The sequence below is a fragment of the Cyprinus carpio genome, chromosome A20, assembly GCF_018340385.1.
Source record: "Cyprinus carpio isolate SPL01 chromosome A20, ASM1834038v1, whole genome shotgun sequence".
Lineage (NCBI taxonomy): Eukaryota > Metazoa > Chordata > Actinopteri > Cypriniformes > Cyprinidae > Cyprinus > Cyprinus carpio.
The window spans coordinates 5511338-5524677 of NC_056591.1; the positions used below are offsets into that span (position 1 = coordinate 5511338).

The following is a 13340-nucleotide window of genomic DNA, read 5'->3' on the forward strand; positions in this document are numbered from 1 at the left end:
AGCGACCCTTGCTCAGCTTCCCACCTATTGAACAAGTTCATTCATAGAACAAGGATGACACCCAGCGGTCACTCAACACCGATTTCCTTCACGGACACCTTTATAAATTTGACGCGTTCAAACGATCACTTGAACCAGAAAACTTTCTCGGACGGCTCTCCAAGACAATGGATAAAAGTGAGTATTTTATCATGTCATGTTATCTGATGGTAGTGATATTTAAATACTATTAATTGATCAAAGTATGTTATGCTATTTTTACAGTCTACGATGTTATAGCGTTTTTTTTTAAACCATATTACATTTCATTCCTGTAATTTTCTTCAAGTTTTTGCTGTCTTATTTTATCTTATTGTAGTGATATTTAAATACTATTAATTGATCAAAGTATGTTATGCTATTTTTACAGTCGATGTTATAGCGGTTTTTAAACCATATTACATTTCATTCCTGTCATTTTCTTCATGTTATGCTGTTTTATTTCAACTGCTGATAGAGATATTTTAACACTATATTCATAAAGTATGTGTTATTTGAATTAATATCGACGCATCTATCGTCCCAATCACCGCCAGACTGTTTGTGTGAAAAAAAAACACTTTTATTTTGAAAAGACGGCGACATCCTGTTGAAAATACATTCATTTTGAAAAGACGAGGATATCCTGTTGAAAATACTTTTATTTTGAAAAGACGGCGACATCCTGTTGAAAATACTTTTATTTTGAAAATATGACGACATCCTGTTGAAAATACTTTTATTTTGAAAAGACGAGGATATCCTGTTGAAAATACTTTTATTTTGAAAAGACGAGGATATCCTGTCGCTTAGCTTTTGTGCTTCAGTTCAGTTCGCTATGTATAGGATTTCAGAAAACCAATTCTGTGTCCATTAAATCGACGTTTTTACCACCGCGTTATCCGTTCGTCATCTATGAACACGATTTTCCCGGTTGCTAACTGCTCTCGGTGAAACGGATATGATGGTGAAATGGCTCCCTCCGGTGAGTCTGGGGTGAAATGATCCTGTTATAGTGAAAATTGTGTCATCTGTGTTAGTTTAATGTTATGACCTTGTGATTTCTTTGTCACAGTCTGTCTCTGTATGTGTGTGTGTGTGTGTGTGTGTGTGCTCCATTAAACTAGCAAATAAAAACCCTCTCCATGTGTTTTAAACAACAGGTTTTTATTTTTTATCTCAGGTTCAAATATTGAGCAGCAAGCCTTTGACGGTATTAATACATGTGAGTACGTATTAACTATTCTTTTTATAAATTAAAATGAACGTATTTTTAATTTTGTCTTTTATAAATTTATATATGTTTTTTTATTCACAGCGCTCGTGATTGATCCAGACAGCGCAGCCGCTGGTAAAACAAGATCCATCTCCAACATTTTTTATGAGAAATCAAAATTTTAGAGAGACTCTATTTTAAATGGTAATATATGCCATGATAGTAACATATTACCGAAACAAATAATTTATCATACATTTAAACATGTATTCAACACTTATTTATTAAGCTCATTGATCTTATAAAACACTATTCACTTATTTTAAAGAAGTTAATTAATATATTGTAATTACATATATAACACACTGTATTAAATAAACATTTAATATAGTTTTAGGTCATAATAAATACGGCTTACATTTTTCTGTGCATAATGATGTCCATTCCGTGAATGAAATGTTTCCAATAAAACGCATTTAGTATAAGTTGAAATATTAACAAAACGTCCCAGATCGTCCCAGGGTTAAACACCAGTGTGAAATGAATGTTTCAGACCCACTCAGAGGAGGGGGTAGTTACAGACCAGAAGATCTGAGGTGTTATTCTGTTAACCTTTTTTCAAACCGCATGTTATGGCTGTATTAATAATGAATTCAAAGTCTAATCTTAAGACTTTAAATAAACATTTTTTTTTCCTTACATTTCCTGTGGTTTTTTGCTTACATTTCAACTAAAGTATAATTTATTCCACATCAATCGCTTCAGCATCTTTAAAAGTTTCTTATTTAAAGTATCATCTTCAATGTTTTGATCACCTCTCACATGTGATGAAACATTTAATCAAAGTCTTTTCTTTATGTTTAAATATAAAACGAAAAATATTTATCTTGTTTTAAATGGATGCGCAGGATCCTGTTTGTTTGTAACAGCACAGACCCGACTCACCCATGTCGCCTCAAACAATGTCTCAAATATTTAGATGAAGTTAATGTATCTTTTGGAAAAATATTTTCAGAAAAAGCACCCTCGATTCTGTTCAGTCATTAAAAATGGTTCGGGCAGATAGCTTTATGCCTCTGTGGACCCATGCATTGAATGTTTCACATATGGAGATTGATTTAGCTGATGCTTGTATGTAATTCGAGAACTTTGACCTTTACTACCATTAGGCTATGTTATGCTTCATTTAAAAAAGTGTTTGTAAACACAATATAGAGTTTTCACATATGGAGCAAATCTAGCCGTGAAATAGTCATTATCCGGCTTTTGCTATGGTCGTAAACTTTACACATACCGCTGATATTTTCACAAACAGAACGGAAGAGTCATTTTGCAGGCTCTGTGTCGCTGTTCAAAAATAACACTATTTGAAAGCAAAGAGCTACAGTAATTCAAGTCATGTACGAATAATCAGTCAAAATATCACCTATACATCTAACGGCTGTTATTATATTTGATATATTTTGTTAAAAGTATCTTTACTGTCCATACCATGTATCGTTTAAATATTTCAAAAAACCATATTATATTCTTTAATAAAAACATTACATTTAAAAAAAATTATATTATTATTAAATTATGCTAATTATTCGAACTAACAGTTGACTTCTACGTTATCCATCATCACCTTACAAGCATAACATTTCAAACATGTACTGAAATCATTTCATTTGGGAACAAAGACAAATTTCTCAAGGACGATGCATATCTTGACTTACAACTAAAAAGAATCTTGGTGTGATTCTGGAGTCAGACCTTAGTTTCAGCAGTCACATTTTAAAGTACTTTTACTCGTTTATAAATCACTCAATGGCCTATGACCTATATACAATGCAAATATATGCTTGCTGAATATAAACCTAACAGACCACTCAGATCATTAGGATCGAGTCAGAAGTTACAAACACCGAGGTTTCACTCAAAACAAGGGGAGTCCACTTTTAGCTATTATGCCACCCGCTGTTGGAATCATCTTCCAGCCAGAGATCAGATGTGCTAAACATTAGCCAAATTCAAAACTCATCTGTTTAGCGTGCATTTTACTGAATGAGCACTGTGCTATGTCCGAACTGGTTGCACTGTATTTTCTATTCTTAACCGTTTTAATTAATTTTAATTAATTTTAAATCATTTTAAAAGTTTTTTTTAATTCCTTGTTTTACCGTTGTGATTATTATTATTTCTTATGATTATTTTACTTCCTTTTAAGTAAAGCGCTCTGAATTATCATCGTCTATGAAATGTGCTATATAAATAAACTTACCTTGCCTTGCCTAAATACTGGTCACGCTCAATGAGATGAAGACACGCAGAGGTAGAGAACGCAACAAACATACCCCTTTAGGTCATGAAGCAGCCTGTCTAACACAACACATATTCTCCAGAATGGGGTAATGATGGTTTCATTATTTCATGATGAAGACAGACTGAATATTCAGATACCAGATGGGATTGTTCGACTTTTTTCTTAAGACAAAGACAATTGTTTGATTTCAAGAACACACACCAAATCCTTATGCTATTCACGAAATAAACACAACAATGTCTGATCCATTACAACATATACATGTCTAAGTCTGTTTTATCATAGGTATATCATATTATTCTTGAATATAACTGTTTAGTCTAAATATGTGTTAACAAATATGGAATTTTTTTTTTGTTTTTTTTTACAAAGATGTTAAATTTAACACGTTTAACTAATACCTCATTCAATATGGAAGCAGATTAATCTCAAATATAATTCACGCAAAAAACATGATTCACACATGCGTAGACAATTTCACATGCATGATAACCTAATTCACGTACACACAAAAAAAATTCACGTGCGTGAAAAAAAATATATATTCACAAAAAGCAATTCACATGCGCAAAATAAAATTATATATTCATAAAATACATTTCACAAATGCAAAACACAATTCGTAGATATACAACTGCCTAGCACAAAAAACCTTTGAATGTTTAAAATGTACGAGTGTCTGAATGTACAAATCGTCATTTACTACGAATCCACTCGGATTTGTGTGTGTGTGTTTTTGAGACTTTCCTGGCAGAGCTCTCTTCCCACGTGGGTCTGTTGTACTCTTTAGCCAATTAGATGCAAGCTTACCATTCAACCAATCATGTCATAAGCCACTGAGAGTGCATTCAGAAGCTCGCAGGCAATCGGGGAGACGTCAAGAGAGAAGCCCATAGAAGCAATGCGTTACATTTAAAAAAATATATACAAAATAATTAATCAGAATACTTACTCTCTGCTCAATCACGCCAAAGAAATCCCCGCTCAAGCTCGCCGTCCTCTGCAAGATTAAACGATGGCAGTTTGCACGCAACAGCTACTAGAACAAAAGATTTACATCTGTCAGACAGGTTGCGATAGTCATCAAGCTTAGTTTCTGCGCGTCAGAAACGAAAGTGCTAAAAATCGCTAAAACAAAATGGGCTTCACTTGTCTCAATTGAGTTCCAATTGGGTCGCTGTGTCCCTTCTTTTACTGTCTTATGGGGATTACTGGATGTAAAGGCTTAATTTCCGTTCTAATTAAGCCATATTGCGCAAAAGGTGCGCAGAATTCTGTGCTCCTTGAATGCACTCTCAGTGGCTTATGACATTGATTGGTTGAATGCTAAGCTCGCATCCTTTAGCTACCATTAGGTTATGTTCTGCTTCATTTAAAAAGTGTGTGTAAACAACGATATAGAGTTGTTCACATATGGAGCAAATCTAGCCGTGAAATAGTCATTATCCGGCTTTTGCTATGGTCGTAAACTTTCACACATACCGCTGATATTTTTCACAAAACAGAACGGAAGAGTCATTTTGCAGGGCTCTGCTGTCGCTGGTTCAAAAATAACACTAATTTGGAAAGCAAAGAGAGCTACAGTAATTCAAGTCATGTACGAATCATCAGTCAAAATAGTCACCTTATACATCTTAACGGCTGTTTATTATATTTGATATATTTTGTTAAAAGTATCTTTACTGTCCATACCATGTATCCTTTAAATATTTCAAAAACCATATTATATGGCTTTAATAAAAACATTACATTTAAAAAAAATTATATTATTATTCAATTACTGCTAATTATTCAAACAACTAACAGTTGACTTCTACGTTATCCATCATCACCTTACAAGCATAACATTTCAAACATGTACTGAAATCATTTCATTTGGGAACAAAGACAAATTTCTCAAGGGACGATGCATATCTTGACTTACTAAAACCTAAAAAGAATCTTGGTGTGATTCTGGAGTCAGACATTAGTTTCAGCAGTCACATTTTAAAGTACTTTTTACTCGTTTATAAAATCGCTCAATGGCCTATGACCTATATACAATGCAAATATATTCTTGCTGCAATATGGAAACCTAACAGACCACTCAGATCATTAGGATCGAGTCAGAAGTTACAAACACCGAGGTTTCACTCCAAAACAAGGGGAGTCCACTTTTAGCTATTATGCCACCCCGCTGTGGAATCATCTTCCAGCAGAGATCAGATGTGCTAAAAATTAGCCAAATTCAAAACTCATCTGTTTAGCGTGCATTTTACTGAATGAGCACTGTGCTATGTCCGAACTGGTTGCACTGTATTTTCTATCTTAAACCGTTTAATTAATTTTAATTAATTTTAAATCATTTTAAAAGTTTTTTTTAATTCCCTTGTTGGTTTTACCGTTGTGATGGATTATTATTTCTTATGATCATTTTACTTCCTTTTAAGTAAAGCGCTCGTGAATTTCATCGTCTATGAAATGTGCCTATATAAATAAACTTACCTTGCCTTGCCTAAATACTGGTCACGCTCAATGAGATGAAAAGACAACGCAGAGGTAGAGAAACGCAAACAAACATACCCCTTTAGGTCATGAAGCAGCCTGTCTAACACCAACACATATTCTCCAGAATGGGGTAATGATTGTTTCATTATTTTCATGATGAAGACAGACTGAATATTCAGATACCAGAGGGGATTGTTCGACTTTTTTTCTTAAGACAAAAGACAATTGTTTGATTTCAAGAACACACAACCAAATCCTATATGCTATTTCACGAAAACACAACAATGGCTGATCCATTAAAACATATACATGTCAAGTCTGTTTTATCATAGGTATATCATATTATTCTTGAATATAAACTGGTTAGTCTAAATATGTGTTAACAAATATGGAATTGGTTTTTTTTTTTTTTTTTTACAAAGATGTTAAATTTAACACGTTTAACTAATACCTCATTCAATATGGGAAGCAGATTAATCTCAAATATAATTCACGCAAAAACATGATTCACACATTCGTAGACAATTCCACATGCATGAAACCTAATTCACGTACACACAAAAAAAATTCACGTACGTGAAAAAAAATATATATTCACAAAAAGCAATTCACATGCGCAAAATAAAATTATATATTCATAAAATACATTTCACAAATGCAAAAACACAATTCGTAGATATACAAACTGTGCACAAAAACCTTTGAATGTTTAAATGTACGAGTGTCTGAATGTACCAATCGTCATTTACTACGAATCCACTCGGATTTGTGTGTGGTGTTTTTTGAGACTTTCCTGGCAGAGCTCTCTTCCCACGTGGGTCTGTTGTACTCTTTAGCCAATTAGATGCAAGCTTACCATTCAACCAATCATGTCATAAGCCACTGAGAGTGCATTCAGAAGCTCGCAGGCAATCGGGGAGACGTCAAGAGAGAAGCCCATAGAAGCAATGCGTTACATTTTAAAATAATATACAAAATAATTAATCAGAATACTTACTCCTGCTCACTCACGCCAAAGAACTCCCCGCTCAAGCTCGCCGTCTCTGCAAGATTAACGATGGCAGTTTGCACGCACAGCTACTAGAAGATTTTACATCTGTCAGACAGGTTGCTGACGTCATCAAGCTTAGTTCTGCGCGTCAGAAACGGAAGTGCTAAAAAAATCGCTAAAAATGGGCTTCACTTGTCTCAATTGAGGTCCAATTGGGTCGCTGTGTCCATTTCTTTTACTGTCTATGGGATTACTGATGTAAAAGGCTAATTTCCGTTCTAATTAATCCATATTGCGCAAAACGGTGCGCAGAATCGTGCTCCTTGAATGCACTCTCAGTGGCTTATGAACATGATTGGTTGAATGCTAAGCTCGCATCTGATTGGCTAAAGAGTACGACAGACCCACGTGGGAAGAGAGCTCTGCCAGGAAAGTCTCAAAAACACACACACACACAAATCCGAGTGGATCGTAGTAAATGACGATTTGTACATTCAGGACACTCGTACATTTTAAACATTCAAAGGTTTTTGTGCACAGTTGTATATCTACGAATTGTGTTTTGCATTTGTGAAATGTATTTTATGAATATATAGTTTTATTTTGCGCATGTGAATTGCTTTTTGTGAATATTTTTTTTTCACGCACGTGAATTTTTTTTTGTGTGTACGTGAATTAGGTTTCATGCATGTGAAATTGTCTACGCATGTGTGAATCGTGTTTTTTGCGTGAATTATATTTGAGACTAATCTGCTTCCATAATTCAAATCCCAGCATAAACATCAGACTTCAGACATGGCCACCGGGGGCAATACACCACAATACTCATACATGGCAGAGGTCTAAAACGTTGGACTTTTAGATATATGCGTGCTCAGATACCCTATATAAAAAGACTCATATCTCCCTACTATTTGTGAAGTACACGGCCATTCCCTGTTGCGATGATACAGTTTAGTGATGTTAGTGGATGCAAAGTCCGATTAAATTTTCACGAACCGATTCTTTCGGGGGAATTTGGTTCAGTGAACCGCTTCAAAGAACAGATTCGTCAGTTCCTTTAGTCATCATGCAGCGATGGCAGTATACATTTCTTTTCTAACAACTCAGTGTCATGTTATATCAGTGAAACATTCAAATAAACTTATCCGTGTGATTGCATATTGCTGATTATTGTCTTTTGTTCCTTTGAGTTGATGTTTATATACCCCATTTTTATGCATTGATCCTTCATGTCGGATACGAGTCACGACTGGGCAATTTAGACTAACCTACACATAAAAAAATGCGGATATGTTCTACATGTCTAAAGCATCCTGATAAACTCATTGATTTAGCTTAACAACTTTAAAATATAATCTGTATGCACGATAAACCGTACACTCTTAAAATTGTAGTAGTAACAAAAATATGTGTAAAAGGACTGATAACACGTTTAATGAGATGTTTTGGTTCATGTCTTACACGACTGTGTGATACTAAACAACTGTTTTATAAAGTTTAAATATAAAAGATAATAGTTTTGTTTGCAATTTAGATGCTTTTATATGAAATCACACAAAGGAAACCAGTGTTTGTTAACACATTATTAATTGAAAACGCTATGTGTTCATTTTTTTGGTCTGTCTACGAAAATGCAGCGAGACACAAGGCCTCAATCTTACTATGTCTCTGTACATTTAAAACACTTAGTTGAAGATGGTGAGGAAACACTATTTTCTTTGTACGGGTCGCTAAACACGACTTTAATAAAGCAGTTGTTTTAAGCGAAAGCGATGATTCAGTCCGTTTTGTTCAGTCGTAGTGCTATAGGCATCCGCCTTTTAGTTTTGTTCCAGGAAAACGGGTATGACTGTAACCGAGTGTTGTCACGTCTGGCTTTAAGAAATCATGAGGCCACCAGCTTTTAACATCTCTTAATTTTTCACAATTGTAAATGTATGTTTAGCTTAAATATGAGTTTTTAGTCAGTTACAAATGTGTCAGGCGTGAAACTTATATGTATTTTTAAATAGTCATAATAAAGTTACAGGTTTACGGTAGTTGGACGAACACTAGGCAGAGTGTTACTCAAACCGTCCTCTGTGTTATCTTTTAATAAAATATTCCATCGGATGTCATTAAGACAAATTCTGTAACAGCGTTCCATAAATGAATATAAACATACAAAAGATTTATAGAGGTAATAAGAACAATTCGGTCTAACAACACAAACACAAATGATTGTTCTAACTCTTTCACACACTAGTCTTATTCCTGGTACGTAAGCCTAAAATTGATAGCTATCTTGACTTTATCCTAGTGTTTAAAGGCGCTACTGTGACCGTCACGGCGTTGTGAGTTATAAACGCAAAATTTTTCATAGGGTTACACTTTGAAACAAGAACGACTTTATATGTCTCCATGATTTTGTTAGTTCTTTCTTTTGAATTTGTTTACCTTAGTTTCGCCACTCTTGTAGTATTTCCCCATCTAATTGTAATTGTTAGGCCTTGCGGTTTGTTTCCTAGTTTTTGCTGTCATGTTAGAGAGTTTCTGTTAATTTGCTTGTTTTAATAAGATGTGGCTTTAACCTGTCAACCCTTCGTCTTCCTTGCTTTAACCATTTTTTATAATTTATTATAAAATTAATATTAACAATAAAAATAATAATACAACACCATTTTCTCTTTCAGTGAAGTTAAATGAGCATGTCTGTGTATTCAGTATAATTATGTATCTGGTATAACAAACCTGAACAATGTGTGTTCCTGAATTGTACCTGAAACAATTTGGCAACGTCTTAACAAAAATCCTAATAAATGACTGAGTTACCTCATAATCTTTAATCAAAAACTCTTTGGCGGCATATGTGAGGCTTCGCCGGTCAATCCCTAACCAGGCCCCCTTCACCCAACTCCACTTTTGTGTGCAACGCCCCCATCTCAACAACCAGCCAACGGTCGAAACAAGACCTCTTCCCGACATTTGTTCGAATGTACGATATACAGAAGAGAAGTCACTACTTCCTCGTGACTACGGCTACGCTACATAGCCGTAAGAGCGGCCGTCCTGAGAAACTCTACAGTTATTGTCTACTTTTCCTAGATCTGTGAACCATGTTGGATACAATACATGTTGTAACGTTTGATTAATCAAAACGTTATTTACACGGAGAGAAAGAATCAACCTCAACAATCCAATTCGTCTGATTCTGACGTGTGATTTCATAATAAAAGCATCTAATTTGTAAACAAACTATTATCTTTAATATTAAAACTTTATAAAAAGTTGTTTAGTAACACACAGTCGTGTAAGACACGAACCAAAATATCTCATTAACTTGTTATCAGTCCTTTTACACATATTTTGTGTACTATCAATTTTAAGAGTGTACAGTTTATCGTGCATACAGATTATATTTTAAAGTTGTTAAGCTAAATCAATGAGTTTATCAGGATGCTTTAGACATGTAGAACATATCCGCATTTTTTATGTGTAGGTTAGTCTAAATTGCCCAGTCGTGACTCGTATCCGACATGAAGGATCAATGCATAAAAATGGGGTATATAAACATCAACTCAAAGGAACAAAAGACAATAATCAGCAATATGCAATCACACGGATAAGTTTATTTGAATGTTTCACTGATATAACATGACACTGAGTTGTTAGAAAAGAAATGTATACTGCCATCGCTGCATGATGACTAAAGGAACTGACGAATCTGTTCTTTGAAGCGGTTCACTGAACCAAATTCCCCCGAAAGAATCGGGTTCGCGAAAATTAATCGGACTTTGCATCACTAACATCACTAAACTGTATCATCGCAACATGGAATGACCGTGTACTTCACAAATAGTAGGGAGATATGAGTCTTTTTATATAGGGTATCTGAGCATGCATATATCTAGAAGTCCAACGTTTTAGACCTCTGCCATGTATGAGTATTGTGGTGTATTGCCCCCGATGGCCATGTCTGAAGTCTGATGTTTATGCTGGGATTTGAATGAGGTATTAGTTAAATGTGTTAAATTTAACATCTTTGTTAAAAAAAAAAAAAAAAAAAAAAAAAAAAAAAAAAAACAATTCCATATTTGTTAACACATATTTAGACTAAACAGTTATATTCAAGAATAATATGATTTACCTATGATAAAACAGACTTGACATGTATATGTTGTAATGGATCAGCCATTGTTGTGTTATTTCGTGAAATAGCATTAGGATTTGGTTGTGTGTTCTTGAAATCAAACAATTGTCTTTGTCTTAAGAAAAAAGTCGAACAATCCCCTCTGGTATCTGAATATTCAGTCTGTCTTCATCATGAAATAATGAAACCATCATTACCCCCATTCTGGAGAATATGTGTTGTGTTAGACAGGCTGCTTCATGACCTAAAGGGGTATGTTTGTTGCGTTCTCTACCTCTGTGTGTCTTCATCTCATTGAGCGTGACCAGTATTTAGGCAAGGCAAGGTAAGTTTATTTATATAGCACATTTCATAGACGATGATAATTCAGAGCGCTTTACTTAAAAGGAAGTAAAATAATCATAAGAAATAATAATAATCACAACGGTAAAACAAGGAATTAAAAAAAACTTTTAAAATGATTTAAAATTAATTAAAATTAATTAAAACGGTTAAGAATAGAAAATACAGTGCAACGAGTTCGGACATAGCACAGTGCTCATTCAGTAAAATGCACGCTAAACAGATGAGTTTTGAATTTGGTTAATGTTTAGCACATCTGATCTCTGCTGGAAGATGATTCCAACAGCGGGTGGCATAATAGCTAAAAGTGGACTCCCCTTGTTTTGAGTGAAACCTCGGTGTTTGTAACTTCTGACTCGATCCTAATGATCTGAGTGGTCTGTTAGGTTTATATTCAGCAAGCATATATTTGCATTGTATATATGTCATAGGCCATTGAGTGATTTATAAACGAGTAAAAGTACTTTAAAATGTGACTGCTGAAACTAAGGTCTGACTCCAGAATCACACCAAGATTCTTGACTTGATTTTTTAGTTGTAAGTCAAGATATGCATCGTCCTTGAGAAATTTGTCTTTGTTTCCAAATGAAATGATTTCAGTACATGTTTGAAATGTTATGCTTGTAAGGTGATGATGGATAACGTTAGTATTCAACTGTTAGTTCGAATAATTAGCATAATTTAATAATAATATATATATTTTTTTAAATGTAATGTTTTTATTAAAGAATATAATATGGTTTTTGAAATATTTAAACGATACATGGTATGGACAGTAAAGATACTTTTAACAAAATATATCAAATATAATAACAGCCGTTAGATGTATAGGTGATATTTTGACTGATAATTCGTACATGACTTGAATTACTGTAGCTCTTTGCTTTCAAATAGTGTTATTTTTGAACAGCGACAGAGAGCCTGCAAAATGACTCTTCCGTTCTGTTTGTGAAAATATCAGCGGTATGTGTAAAGTTTACGACCATAGCAAAGCCGGATAATGACTATTTCACGGCTAGATTTGCTCCATATGTGAAAACTCTATATTGTGTTTACACACACTTTTTTAAATGAAGCATAACATAGCCTAATGGTAGTAAAGGTCAAAGTTCTTGAATTACATACAAGCATCAGCTAAATCAATCTCCATATGTGAAACATTCAATGCATGGGTCCACAGAGGCATAAAGCTATCTGCCCGAACCATTTTTAATGACTGAACAGAATCGAGGGTCTTTTTCTGAAAATATTTTTCCAAAAGATACATTAACTTCATCTAAATATTTGAGACATTGTTTGAGGCGACATGGGTGAGTCGCGTCTGTGCTGTTACAAACAAACAGGATCCTGCGCATCCATTTAAAACAAGATAAATGTTTTTCGTTTTATATTTAAACATAAAGAAAGACTTTGATTAAATGTTTCATCACATGTGAGAGGTGATCAAAACATTGAAGATGATACTTTAAATAAGAAACTTTTAAAGATGCTGAAGCGATTGATGTGGAATAAATTATACTTTAGTTGAAATGTAAGCAAAAAACCACAGGAAATGTAAGGGAAAAACATTTTTTTTATTTAAAGTCTTAAGATTAGACTTTGTATTCATTATTAACACAGCCATAACATGCAGTTTGAAAAAAGGTTAACAGAATAACACCTCAGATCTTCTGGTCTGTAACTACCCCCTCCTCTGAGTGGGTCTGAAACATTCATTTCACACTGGTGTTTAACCCTGGGACGATCTGGGACGTTTTGTTAATATTTCAACTTATACTAAATGCGTTTTATTGGAAACATTTCATTCACGGAATGGACATCATTATGCACAGAAAAAGTGTAAGCCGTA

At 34.2% G+C, this 13340-nt stretch overlaps 1 long non-coding RNA gene across 1 annotated transcript; it reads left to right on the forward strand.

Moving 5' to 3' along the window:
* Positions 1-752: 752 nt before the first annotated feature.
* LOC122149072 lies at positions 753-2074 on the forward strand. The gene is made up of 3 exons (XR_006162828.1): positions 753-1003; positions 1202-1243; positions 1337-2074. It is a non-coding gene; the product is annotated as an uncharacterized LOC122149072 (long non-coding RNA).
* The last annotated feature ends 11266 nt before the right edge of the window (positions 2075-13340 follow it).